Consider the following 14904-nt stretch of genomic DNA (forward strand, 5'->3'; position numbering starts at 1 on the left):
ACAGATCTCTGGTTGTTTTCTCCCAATAGGCAGGGGTTCCTCTCAGTGGCTGCATGAATCTGATTGCCTCTTTGTTTCGCACCAGTTTTTGAACCTCGTGTTTGTCTTGCAGCATCCTGGAGGTTATTTTGCGTCCATCTCGTGTCATAGGCTTTCCTTTACGCAGTTGTATTGACATACTGGAAGTAGCCAAATGTATTTCTGTTACGAATTGTGAAAAGAACAAATAATTTGTATCTCTGGCAAAACGACTATCTACAGAGGTAAGCCTTGATTTAAAATAACTGCTGGGTGTTAACCTAATGGGTCTTGCATCATCAAATGTGTTTACACTAGTGGGAAATTGCACTGGGAATGCCATAGACTCAAGCTTAGGTGTTCTGAAAAAGTTGACCGGCTTATTACCTTCAGCAGGCGCAATACAGTAAATTCCTTCACTGAACGCTAATAGCTGGTCTGCAATGTCAAGTGGCTGTAGACAAGATTCGAGGGCAATGCCGCCAGTTGGCTGTTCACCCTCTTGTTCTGTATCGTTTGAGTGCTCCTGCTGTTGATTGTCATTACGAGGCAGGATATCGATATGTTGTTCCTCACCAAGACTATCGTGTGGCTGATTCAGTGCATTTTGCTCACACCTGTCAATGTCCGTCAATGCATCATCATCATACTCATCATCTTCCATGATATCATCAATTTGATTGTCACCTTCTTCCTCGTCGTTAATTGTCGGGTCACACAATTCGGCCTCATCTCTGATAGTTATGTCCTTATACTCGGGGTGAATTTGTTTTAAAGTGTGCAATGCCTTTAAAATTTTAGACCAAGTGACAGTCTGGAACAATTGATGTCCTTTGTAGTGCAATCGTCTCTTCAACTTTACTCTCATCACTTGAGACTCACTTCTAAGTCTGGGTAAAGCATTGACAGTCGCCTCTACTTCAGATGGCACACATACTACATTACCGCATAGTGATCTCTGCTGGCCTTTGGGAAGAGGTATGATTTTAGCAAATGTTAGGAACTTGGATGAAATATGCCTCTCCAATATGTTAAGATCAGACAATTCAGGGGGGATTTCTACCAGCTCCAAATTATTAGCCATAGCAAGTGGTGGCATGTGCCCTCTCTTAAGATAGTCATGGCAGGTGGGACAGATCCATTCTTGCTTCCTCTCATTGGGTACTGTGCAATGTTGTGGTTCTCTGCATACATCATTGCAAACATGAACATATTTTCCTGTCAAGCAAGCAGACACCACATCTGGATTTTTTACGTAGTCTGTCCTATTGCAGTGCTTTACTCGATCTGGAAACAATGCTCTATGGCATACTGTGCAGACATTAGTGGGGCCATCTTGTATGCTTGTTCTAAAAGCAGATATGGCTTGTTGCATTTCAATGTTACATCTTTGTGCACGTAGTGCATCTTCTTGTCTGTATTGTTGTATTATTTTCCGTGTGCAACGCATCTTATGAAAGAGTCTATATGCTGCTTCACTGTGATATCTTTTATAAAAATTAGCATTACATTTCTGTAAATGAAGCCGTCTGAAATCTGGGTCATTTTTGTATCTGTGTTGATTGATTCGTTTCATGATTACAATATGTCTGAGTCTAAATTCATGATCATTTTTGTATCTGTGTTGAATGTGTTGTTTCTTTCTGAGTCTAAATTCATGATCATTTTTGTATCTGTGTTGAATGTGTTGTTTCTTTCTGAGTCTAAATTCATGATCATTTTTGTATCTGTGTTGAATATTTTGTTTATGTCTGAGTCTAAATTCATGATCATTTTTGTATCTGTGTTGAATGTTTTGTTTCTTTCCGAGTCTAAATTCATAATCATTTTTGTACCTGTGCTGACAGATTTGTTTCATTGTTTGCATATGTTTCATTTTAAATGCACTATCATTTGAAAAACGCTTGTTAATATACAACCTTTTTCTTTGTCTATACAATTCGCATTTAATATACAAAGCCCTTTCTTTCAAGTTTTTGGTTTCCTTTCTCTGTACTGTTTTTTGTTGCTTTATGCCAGTTTTTGGTAATGCAAGTTTTTCACAAGTCCTCATAAATTTTCGTCTTTGCCCTTTGGGCAATTTTGACATGTGTGCTATCTGGTCCTTGCTCATTGTGAATTTGAAAGATTGTTCAGTCACAAACTTACAGGAAGTCATACTTTGAGAGGCTTCAGTGTGAGTTAAGTTAGTGTGTGGGGTTTCAAAATCTGCACTTGATAATTGATTGCAAGTGACATTACAATGTTGATGATCAACAGCAGACGTTATGTCAACCTCCGGTTCAGTCATAGGTGATAATAAAGCACTGCCATCAGTACACTCAATATTGCCAGTGTGAAAATACTGTTCTGCAATCCCATCAGACATTTCTGACAATGAATGTTTAGCCTGCCTGTTTGTGCTGTAGACATCTGTGTTTGATGTTGTTGGAATTTCTATTCCAGCTCGTGGTGACAGGTCAATGGAGTCGGCAATAGTAACATGACTGTTATCCAGGTTGTCACTGTGAAATCCTACAGGCATGAGTTCATACGTGCATGTTGGTAACGTCTCAAACACCAGTTGGCACTCAATAATCCTGTTAATCATATCTTTCAACTTTGTGAATGTAAGCATTACAGCAGTGCCTAAGTGTTGATAATATTCAAGACATGGAAATCCATCAGGCCTTCTAGAATGTGGGTCAAAGAAACCAAATTGTCCTGATCTGTTCCTGAACACAGCAATTACTAAACCACTCATTACCAGCAATGCATAGTTCACGTCTTTTAGCAAACAGCTAAGTCCTGCTTCTAGATTTAGGCACTCTTCTGCATAATGAGATGGAGGGTCTCCAAAGGTTCCATACTGGGAAAGATCATGATGCTTTGTTACATGGTAGTCATGGTCGCGGGCAGACACTTTGTCCGGTAGTTCATCTGTAGCTAGATGAGTATGAGCACTTTTATTCTTTGTTTTAGGCAACTGTCCCCCTTTGTGAGCTTGTAGATCGGCTGTTTTTCTGACTTTTGCATCTAACTGACGCTTGACCTTTGTGTACATGGTGTCGCCTTTTTGCAATACACGGTCCAGGTTTGCTGTTGTAATGTGTTCTTCCTCATGAAGGAATGCCAGAAAAATTAGAGAACTACAGGCACACTGCTTATTCCTGGAAAAGACAAGGTATTTAGTGCTGTTTTGACTATGGGATGCTGCAACACTTGTCTCATCAGAATGGCCTTTGTGTTGAATACGGTTAGATGTTCCTGGCACATGTTTGACAGCATCAGTGGAAGACATGTTCTGTAATGGTGTTTTATTGCTGTAGGGTGCACATTGTATTTGTTGACCTGCTGTGACATTGTGAGAAACATCTGTGTTTGATGTTGTTGGAATTTCTATTCCAGCTTGTGGTGACAGGTCAATGGAGTCGGCAATAGTAACATGACTGTTATCCAGGTTGTCACTGTGAAATCCTACAGGCATGAGTTCATACGTGCATGTTGGTAACGTCTCAAACATCAGGTGGCACAGAATAATCCTGTTAATCATATCTTTCAATGTTGTGAATGTAAGCATTACAGCAGTGCCTAAGTGTTGAGTTTCTTCATTATATGGTAGTCCATCAGGCCTTCTAGAGTGTGGGTCAAAAAAACCAAATTTTCCTGATCTGTTCCTGAACACAGCAATTACTAAACCACTCATTACCAGCAATGCATAGTTCACCTCTGTTAACAAACAGCTGAGTCCTGCTTCTAGATCTAGGTACTCTTCTGCATAATTAGATGGAGGGTCTCCGAATGTACCGTACCGGCGAACATGCTGTGTTACGTGGTAGTCATGGTCGAGGGCAGAAACTTTTCCCGGCAGTTCATCTGTAGCTAGATGAGTATGAGCAATTTTATTCTTTGTAGGTAACTGTTCCCCTTCGTGAGCTTGTAGATCGGATGTTTTTCTGACTTCTGCATCCAACTGTTGCTTGACCTCTGTGTACATGGTGTCGCCCTTTTGCAATACAAGGTCCAGGTTTTCTGCTGTAATGTCTTCTTTCTCATGAAGGATTGCCAGAAATGTTAGAGAACTACAGGCACACTGCTTATTCCTGGAAAATACATTGTAATCACTGCTGTTTTGACTATGGGATGCTGCAAGACGTGTCTCATCAGATTGGCCTTTGTGTTGAATACGGTATGACGTTCCTGGCACATGTCTAACTTTACACACCTGTTTGACAGCATCAGTGTAATACATCTTCTGTAATGGTGTTTTATTGCTGTGGGGAGCACATTGTATTTGTTGACGTGCTGTCACAATTGTATCCTTAACACAGTATGTGATGTTGTCAGAAAAACGCTCCTTAAGCTCCTGCTCACCCATGGGTCCTAAACGCTTTTTAAGCCAATGTGTCAAATTCTTAGATAAACAGTCTTTATGGCAATGCACTTTAGCATCCTTCTGCTCGCTCATAGGTGATACAGCACTGTCATCAATACACTTGCTCGTTTGATATTCTGTACATTGTTCTACAACCACATCAGACATTTCTGACAATGAATGTTTAGCCTGCCTGTTTGCATGGTGTGTGCTGTAGACATCTGTGTTTGATGTTGTTGGAATTTCTATTCCAGCTTGTGGTGACAGGTCAATGGAGTCGGCAATAGCAGCATGACTGTTATCCAGGTTGTCACTGTGAAATCCTACAGGCATGAGTTCATACTTGCATGTTGGTAACGTCTCAAACATCAGGTGGCACTCAATAATCCTGTTAATCATATCTTTCAATGTTGTGAATGTAATCATTACAGCAGTGCCTAAGTGTTGAGTATCTTCAGTATATGGTAATCCATCAGGCCGTCTAGAGTGTGGGTCAAAAAAACCAAATTTTCCTGATCTGTTCCTGAACACAGCAATTACTAAACCACTCATTACCAGCAATGCATAGTTCACCTCTGTTAACAAACAGCTAAGTCCTGCTTCTAGATCTAGGTACTCTTCTGCATAATGAGATGGAGGGTCTCCTAAGGTTCCATACTGGGAAAGATGCTTTGTTACATGGTACTGGTAGTCATCGTCGCGGGCAGACACTTTGTCCGGTAGTTCATCTGTAGCTAGATGAGTATGATCAACTTTATTCTTTGTTTTAGGTAACTGTCCCCCTTCGTGAGCTTGTAGATCGGCTGTTTTCTTTACTTTTGCATCTAACTGACACTTGACCTTTGTGTACATGCGGTCGCCCTTTTGCAATACAAGGTCCAGGTTTGCTGTTGTAATGTGTTCTACTTCTTCCTCATGAAGGAATGCCAGAAATGTTATAGAACTACAGGCACACTGCTTATTCCTGGAAAATACATTGTATTTAGTGCTGTTTTGACTATGGGATGCTTTAACTCTTGTCTCGTCAGATTGGCCTTTGAGTTGAATATGAGATGTCCCCGACAGATGTCCAACTTCACTGTGACTAACCTGTTTGACAGCATCAGTGTAGTACATCGGTTTCACATCATTGCAGCTGTGGGGAACATGCATTTGTTGACCTGGTATCACATCGTCAGATAATTTCAACTTCACCCATCGTTGTTTTGTTGCTTGACTTCTTTTCCCTTTCCTCGGCATGGTAACGTTTTGTTCTTGTAGGCTATTTGTCACACTGGTAAACCTTAAATAATGCGTAAACGTTTGTGCTTTGCAATGTTTTTATGGTAACTTAATAGGGACTACGATATTCACAAATATATTCAGAGAATGTGATTGATACAGTAGGCTATAGTTCTCTAGCAACTTGTTATATAGACACCCAGAAAATTATGAAACAATTGTAATATAGGACCAGACGTCAACTGTAGTTTCGCAGAATTCTACGTAATATACCAGATGTGAGCTACTGAAAACCACAATGCAATCTCAATCACTGAGGGACATTCACTATAGTACCAAACAGAAGCAAGTGATTTCTCACACGTCCACTTTATCTCAACTTATAAACAATGTAGGCTACAACTGTATTACAGTTTGACTTAATAAGCAGTTTAGTTTAAAGAACTGTTCAAAAGAGGAAATGTGGTCAAGTTTGCAATTAATTTAAAAAAGACGGGCTGCATTTAACACAATGTTAAGGATTAGTGCCCAGACAAATACCAGTCAATAATTAAATCAGTGTATCTATAAGGCAGTATAGACAGTTAATATAGATATGAACACTACCTTTGTAGATTTAGTATTTGATCAAAGATACAAATGTATACTTGGGAATGTGGAAATGACAGTTTTGTTTTGAACCAATGAAATGTTTCTCAAATGTTAGCACAAGCAACAAACCTTCAAGTAGTGCTGATTAAATATTCAGTGATGGCTTAACAATATAGTGATGATTAGGAGAATTATCTTGGTAGCCTAATGTATACACTTAATATAGCAGTTAGGCTACTTCAGTTGATGGACCGCTGTTCAATAGAGTGAAGGTCACAGGTCCACTTGTCAGAGCTGCAAATAGCTTAACTATCAAACAGAATTCTAAACAAGCCTATTGAACTACCATACATTTACTTTTACTCAAGTATATTTTACTATACAATGTATAAAGAAGCTGAACAATAAAGAGAGGTTGGCCTTGCTAGGAGTATACACTGTACTAATGTTAAGAGTATTTCTAAACAGTTTGTGAAATGTGTTTGCTTTGATGATCCTGGTCCAGTACGCAGTCCGGTCCTGGTTCAGTATGTAGAGTGCAGACACCAAGCTGATCGAGTTGAGGCTGCGTTCGGATCCAGATAGTTGATAGCCAGAAACAAATTATTTCAAACAATGAATGTATACGGTATGTATAAACTATCACTCAGGAATATGGAAATGGTGTTTAGGTGGATGGATGTTTAACCAAAACAAAAGGTGAATAAACAAAGATGGCTCAAAGGTGTGGCAATACAAATGTCTCAAAAAGCTGTATCCAAGGTTTCAAGGTTTCATATCAGGGTTGCATCAAAAGTTGTATCAAGTTTCATATCAGGGTTGCATCAAAAGTTGTATCAAGTTGCGTTTCAGGGTTGCATCAAAACTTGTATCAAGTTGCGTTTCGGGGTTGCGTATAAGGGATTGCTTAAGGGAGCAGAGCAAGATCTCTCAGAGTTGCTCCCAACTCTGAGACTTCTCTGGGCGAGAGAGAGAAAAGGTAGAGACAAAAGACAGAGAGGCAGGGAGATAGCAGGGTTTGGGGTGTTGGATTAAGAGAAAAACAGGATCCACTGGAACCCAGGGTTCACTGCGCAAGGTTTACCTGAAAGAAAGAATATTCATAGTCACATTTATACAAGTATATCAGTAACATAAATGCATAACGCTGCTGTCGGGAAGAAACCTTGTGTTGTTTGCTAAAGCAACTAACTCCACCTCTCCTGGAATATATAAAGTTACAACACGAACCTTGCTAGCATAAACAGTTTACAAAAACTCATTGCTTATACATCTTTCTTTGAGATTTACAATTAAAAATCAGATCTTTTGAAAATCATGAGATTGGAGCAGATTTCCGATCACCTGATCAGGTCAACCCTAGTTATTACAATGTTTATTTGCAGCAATTTGGCTAGCTGTTCTGAATCTTCCCCACAGGATTAATAAGCCTTATGTAGTCAGTTACTGTACTGTATAGAATATGCAATTGCTAATTACATCAACCATAGTATTCAATATTTAAAGTATAATGTGTGTTCCATCGTACAACAGCAGTGTGTGCTGCAAATAGCAGTTCTACAAGCTCACAACATGGCCATCTGGTTATCAGAAGGTCACCACTTTGGGCCGATTCATACTCCTATTTTACCGCTGTTTCGGCGCTGTAGTGCCGAAATGATTTCGGCTCGTCATAAATTTTCAGTAGCACCGAAGAGCCGACTTTAGGACGGTACCCCCCCCCCCCCCCCCCCAAACCTCAAATGACGTCACATTGTAGGCTCTACAGCGCCGAACCGACTTTTATTCGGCTCTAAAATAGGAGTATGAATCGGCCCTTTGTCTCCTGGTCCTAGTCTGTCAAAGGGTCCCCAACTAAAACATCTGCCCCCTCCACCATAAACAAGTATTTAAAAAAATAAGCTATATCTAAAGCTATAAATCTACAATTCCACATGTCACGTTGTGAGCTTGTCGATCTGCTATTTTTATTAACCATACAGGGCTTAAGTGGTTAACATGTTTGTTAAAGGTGTGTGTGTAATATCACTTCCTGTACCGTTAGTGCTTATATTCAAGTCTTATATTCAACTTGAACTTGTCAATATATTGTCAGTGTTTTTAACTAATACTTACTCAAGAGTAACTCAACAGCAACCAGCTTTGTCTGCAGAATGAAAAGTAGAGACAATCACCAATGAACATTTATCTCAGTACATCCATACTTTATCCATTATTTTTTTCATGTGGGTAATTGCTCCCATCCCAGAACGTTGCACATCACCGCAATATACAGAGTAAAGGTCCCTGCACATTTCTAACTAAAGGGCTTACATTGTAACAGCTTGCATTTAATCATTCTGGTCCAATTTAAAGGACCATATCCTCTGAGACACAGAGTGGGTAGACAGAAATGGTGTCATCTTATGAGGATTAGTGAGGACCACTGTAAGATACAGTAGGTTGACAGGTGGTCATTTATGGCAATGGTTCTCAAAGTGGGGTGGAAACATCCAGGGTTCCTTGAGGGGGTTCCCAGCTAAAATAGTTAATGTAGCATCTAAATCAATGTAAGCACTTCAACATACATATATTATTTGGCTATTTGAAAATAGCAATGAGCATACATATCTGCTTAAAAAAAAGAAAATAAAAACATGTTCCTGACAACATATTTTCACACTTAGTGACCTAGTTCATCTCCTAGAGACGTAGAATACTAAATAATCATTGAAAATGCTGAAACTGGACTAAAGCCAATTGAGTCATTTATATTTGGTTGAGGTGGATTATGCAAACAACATCCACTAGATGGCACTGTGGATTCACATACCATGCTTTACAAGTTTTTTTGCACATAAACTCAGAGATGTTACTGAACATGATAATCTAGCTTGATACAGCAAAACATAACAATGGTCAAAGAATGTTCTGTTAACATGCTCTACTGAATGATTTAGATTCCTTGTTCTACATTAAAAAATGGTCAATGTATTATCTTGGCATCACTGCCTTTTATCACTGACAGACAATTCAGCAGTTTGGTAGAGCATGTTTATAGACAGAAATAAAATCCTACTTATAGAACCATTTCACATATATATATTGAATTATTTTTTTTGTCATTATAATATAACAATGAATTAGAAGAAGTTGTATTTATTCATAGCAAATAGGCCTAGTAGTTTTTCGTTTAGGCTACTTTAGATTGCACATTTACCACAAAGTGACATATCTACTGTTGGTAGAGGCTTATATATTATACGAATTGGTGGGTATGATTGTTGTCATTATTGCCTAAAGTTTTGACTTATTTATACAAAACAGATTTAAATCTGGATGTGGCACAGATCTGATTCAGGCTGGATTTGCCTGCCAGTCTGAACACACAGATGGGACAGCATTAAGCTGATACAGTAAATACTTACTCAGGTGTAGGTAGGGTCAGGATGTAGTTTAAACTGCAGAATGAAGGACATAACATGCAAAAATTAATCAGTTGTTTGTGTACAATATGAAGTAAAAAGTATACCGGTAGTCATACTTTCACTTTAATAGGCCGAGCAAAATATTGGTTGACATTTATTGGCATTTGGTGAAAAAAAAAAAAAAAAAAAAAGTCAGAATTCGACCGATGGTCTGCGTTTGCTCGGCGCGGACCCCCGCGGAGTTCCGCGGGGGGGGTCCGCGATAGTCTGCGTGGGGGTCCGCGCCTCCGCGGACCCTAACGCAGATCATGGTGCCATCATTCATGCATCAAAACAAACTCTAGTCTAGGGACGTGCTTTGACGGTTGCCACATTTCGTGACAGAGAGAAACAAGCAACCAGGCCTATGAAAAGGTTAACAGGCCAGATAAAGACAGAAAATCCGAAAAAAATTGCAACTATAGACAGTGCTGACTGTCAAACATCATTGTCCAATGTTGTTTTAGAGCAGTGGTTCTTAAACATTTTCATCTCAAGGACCACCAATATTTTAAAGAAACTTTACAGATAAACAAGTCGAAAGTAGCTTATAATGACTAGACTTGGCAACACTGAACGGTTCCACAAGCTCACAATATGAAATATAAGGTATTAATAAATTGTATTGTTAATATCCATAATTAGGGCACCTGCTCTAATGGGCCACCTGGCCTGAGAAACGCGTTCTCAGGGACTTACTCAGGCAAAGAAGTTATTTTTTTTAAAGCATATCCATCATTGCCCTAGGACAAAAAAGATAATAATCTTGCTACCCATCCTTCCCACGAATGAATAAAATAAAATAAATCCCCACCTACTAAAAATGACCAGTATTATTTTGCATGGCCATACAATAGAAAAGTATTGGCATAAATATACTTATAGTAACAAAAGCAAAATTGTTTCAAAGTATGTGTCAAAGTAAATAGAAAACAGCCAAATCGAAAATAGCTTGTGATGCAAGCTATACTTTATTAATAATAATAATAATGTTTCAGCAAAGTAACGTAATTGTTAAGCCAATAAAAGACAACATGACACCATGAAGATAATTATTAAATTAACGATTATTATGTTTCAGCTCACACAAAAAATACATCGGCTTACTTTACTTACGTAAAGTTAGTAGTCACCAGGGGAGAGGGGGGGAAGGAGGACAGGAAAAGGTTAGATTGATCTCAAACCACAATGTTGTTTTTAAGCATCATGCCAACAAATATCTACAAGGTCACAGCTATCACTAATGTAATGCAACATATAGGCTTCAGTGTATGATTGAAGTAGCTTAAATTAGCTGGCTACACTATTTCTGTACAACAAATGACGAATTGTGTAATAAGTTCATAGAAACTGACTGACGGACGCACAGCACGTTCAAAATACAACATTCATGATTTCACGATAGATTCCAGCGGTGTTAATAGCAAATCATAGCGGTTAGATAGCTACAAAAAAACAGTAAACTTCTTCGGGCAATGCGGTAAGCGCTCGGGCCTAATAGCTTCCTAGCCTGTTCACTATAGCTTTATGTTAGCACATAAATTAGCCTGGCCAACATAGCCCGATAGCATGATTAAAACGTAAATAAACGAACGCATAAAGGCACGTAATGGTGCCGCGGTGTGTTGTTTAACAGAGTGATGAACAGGTGTAAACGCAATTTGTGCATTTAGTTAATAAATTGAAATAACCTGTAGTGTATGATCACAGCGCGACCAACCTATTTCGGAAGAGGAAGTGAGTGTCGTGATGTAATCCGCGGTGTCGCAGTTAAAAGGATCCTCGGATTTATCAGCGTGTAGAGTAGGCACGGTTTGATCTCGCTGCATTGCTCCTCTGGCTGGAACTATCCCATTGAGTTAGATTGAGCACTTCCGCATTTCATTGTTACAATGGGAGTCATGACTCAACGCTAGTGTCTCTTACTATATATTTATGTCTCTTTGATAAAATGTAAAGATTACATTTTAATGTTGGATGTGGGAAGGTTATCCAGATCTCTGGATTCAAGATAATTACAATTATTTTATTAAGACATAATGGTTGAAAAAGTACGTTTTATTATTGAATATCAATAATAATCCAAAATTACTACCGTTACTGAACTATTCTGTTTCAGTAAAAAAGTCCGGAATTCAAAATATAGGCTACCTCAATAAAAGTGCACTCGTATTGGTATCAAAATGTACTTAACATACTGTCAAAGGTAGAAAGTACTCACGGTCAAATAAATGCAGTAGAAATACAATATTGGGATCTGAGATGTACTGCAGTGGAAGTAAAAGTACAGGCCTATTTATTGGAAATAGTACAAATTACCTCAAAATTGTAATAAGCCTACACCTACAGTACATTGGTAAATGTACTTAGTTATTTTCCACCACTGTATATATTTTTTTAAAGCAAAACATCTTTGAGCTCTCATTTCTTTATTTTTATCTTTAGTACATAGCATGCTGAACTTAATGAATTCAAGGTTAAATAAATACGTATACTTTATACTACTGGATTGTTCAAATAAACCGTACATTACCTGTTAAAACTGCGGGACATTGAGACTATAAGGTGTACATAATTGCATTAAAATAGTTCAAATGACAGCATTCTGATTATTTATGCATTGCTGCCACCTGCTGGCCGTCTACCGGTAATCCACAATAAGAGCTAGAACTTGACAACGGTATTAAACAAATTGACGTTAAACATCAAATATATCATTTTCAGATGAATTACAGATTAATCATTTGATGAATTTGCCATCTAGCTTGTGGAGCTGACAACCAATTTTACCCACCTCTTTACATAAAAACCTGATATGCTTCCAACTATGAACATAATCATGTGTGGTCTTGTATTGTAACACCATTTCGCTATACAAGACCATGTAGAGACCATTCAGACCATTCATAGAGACCATTCAGACCATGTATGGCCTGGCCTCCATTCACTCTAGGAGCTTGTATATCAAACACTACCATACATAATACTGACTGTCAGTACAATAATGTTTAATTTCACCTTGATGTGTAATTATCTAATTACCTAGATTTGAATATCCTATGCAAGTACTAGGCTGTGAAAATACATCCTGTCAACATACCTGGGTTACTCTTCTGAACAACCCTAATCACAAATATCATGTTTGTACACCAGTGAAAGATGACCCTGAGCATGTATACATGTCGGACAGAAACCCTGTAGAGATCAAAACATGTGACATTGCGACACAATTTGAGCTTGTAGAAGAGGTATCTTTTCCTGGCATGGCGAGGGAAGCTGATGTTGACGTTTCCAGGGAAAAGCAGGCTCTTGTAGGATGTTGGGGAGATGGTAAAAGTGATGCCATCTGCCTGCCAACAGCAACCATGGCTCCTAGAATAAATGTTTTTTGTCATGTCAATCTCTTCACACAGGCAGACAGATACAGAAATCTCCATACGGGACACAGACAGATGGTTAAAACAGGTATTGCATACTAGGTTCCCAACTAGCATCGTTCCCAGCTAGGCTGGTGGCCAAGGGGCACAGGTCTAATATACAATAAATAATGACAATAATGATTTGAAATAACAACAGGTGGCTGAACTTGTAAATATACTGCTAACTATTTTCTAATTAGCCCTTCGTTAAGTCCCTCCCCAACCAGTCCTTGTCCAATAGGTACGTTAGAAAAGAGGAGACATGGCAAATCCTCAATTGTTTACATTAGGGGTCGGCAACCTTTTTGACATGAAGTACCAGGTTTAAAAAAAAAATTAATAGTTTCTTAGTAGTTACATACAATATTATTATCACTCCACATCAAACTGTAACATTTCCATAGGCTCTAAAACTTGTGCCATATTATTGTCTTTTGTAATATTTTCTTTCACATCAGGATGTAATGATCATTGGACTCGGAGAGAAATAATCTTCCAAACGCAGTCTCTCCCCAGTCAGTGTGAGGAGTCTGAATGAATGCAGAAGTATGTGCAGGACGTAATGTGTTTATAGATGCAGTTTAACTGGCTATTTAATTAATACTGCGAATTAATACTGCCAAGTCACACGCCAGAAAATAAATAAAATAAATAAATGCCCAAACCTTTAAATGTAACAAACAAACAAACAATAATAGATACAGCATTTTTCCATTACTAAAATGTTGTAACATTTTCATTGTTTCACTAGCATAACTTATAACTACTACTCAGGTGTTTTCAATGTATACATTCCCTGCACCAGCTCTCAATGGGGTGTTCAGGTCACACACACACACCTTCTCTAAGGCCTCTCGGACCACCCGCTCTGTCTCTCTTGTTTTGCTTCATCACGTCCTTGGTGTACTTGAGCAGGGTGTGAGGCGACCCCCCACTGGCGTTCTTGGTCTGCGTCGAGGCCGACAGCTTCTCAGGCTGCTGTATTGGGTACGAGGAGACGTGCTCTCCTGGCTGGGGATCACTGCTTCCATGTCAGGCTCTGGATCCTTGGTGTGAAACACAACAGAAATGTAGTGGAAATCTGCTCCATGTGTGTGCATGTGTTTGTTTATATCCATAACTTCAATTTGGAGTAAATCATTTTCTAGATCAGTCGACAAAGTTTTCACATTAAGTAATAACATATTTCTTAACTTGTTCTGCTTAAGTAGTTTACATGAGTTTGAGCTGTAAGACACATGGTCATATATATGACAGCTGGTTGATTGGAACGGCTCTTCTTAGCTTCTTCTTAGTTCCTGGCTGCCTTTGAGCTGGACAACACAACACAACACGCAGTGGATGGGTCTGTCTGATCCATGACAGTAAACAGTTTACAATTGATGAATATGATGGACAGCTGTCAAAGTAATTTGAAGGGATAATTAGTTTGGGGAGATTTTTCCCACTTATCCAGAGTGAGAAAAATGAATGGTTGCCTCTGCGTGCTGATTTGAAGTAAGTTTGGTTAACCTCATTTCTGAATCTTTATACCATCAAACGTTCAGGAATGTGTATAGGCTACCGTCAAATAGTACTATAGCTGAGAGAAACATTTTAGTGTTAAAGAGCTAAAATAAGTACAAAGAAGGAGGAGGTGTTGCGGGCTGAATACATTGATAGTATACCACCTGCCATACCTCCCTCTATGGATAAAGACCTCCCATCTTTTATCTATCCTATCCGGTGAAATCCTACCTAAGACACTGCAGCAACTTTTCTACTGTCAATATCATAAAGAACAGAGGAAGGTTAATGTTTGGCAGATTACGAGTGGTGAATATTGCTTGCAATCTCACGATAGATATATCACGAT

General features: G+C 38.8%; 1 protein-coding gene and 2 long non-coding RNA genes across 3 annotated transcripts in view; all 3 read right to left on the reverse strand.

Moving 5' to 3' along the window:
• LOC310872691 (plasminogen-like) overlaps nucleotides 1–14904 on the reverse strand; it is a gene marked incomplete at its 3' end in the record, with an annotated part of 198382 nt that overhangs the window by 120491 nt on the left and 62987 nt on the right. The gene's annotated exons all lie outside the window — the stretch shown is intronic.
• Nucleotides 6522–9626, reverse strand: LOC310872508. The gene is made up of 3 exons (XR_014570401.1): nucleotides 9592–9626; nucleotides 8300–8330; nucleotides 6522–7268 (listed from the first exon to the last, which is right to left on the reverse strand). It is a non-coding gene; the product is annotated as an uncharacterized lncRNA (long non-coding RNA).
• Nucleotides 12862–14252, reverse strand: LOC310872506. The gene is made up of 3 exons (XR_014570399.1): nucleotides 13985–14252; nucleotides 13889–13921; nucleotides 12862–13002 (listed from the first exon to the last, which is right to left on the reverse strand). It is a non-coding gene; the product is annotated as an uncharacterized lncRNA (long non-coding RNA).

The sequence above is a fragment of the Protomyctophum parallelum genome (assembly GCF_964188405.1).
Source record: "Protomyctophum parallelum genome assembly, chromosome: 15".
Taxonomy (NCBI): Eukaryota; Metazoa; Chordata; class Actinopteri; order Myctophiformes; family Myctophidae; genus Protomyctophum; species Protomyctophum parallelum.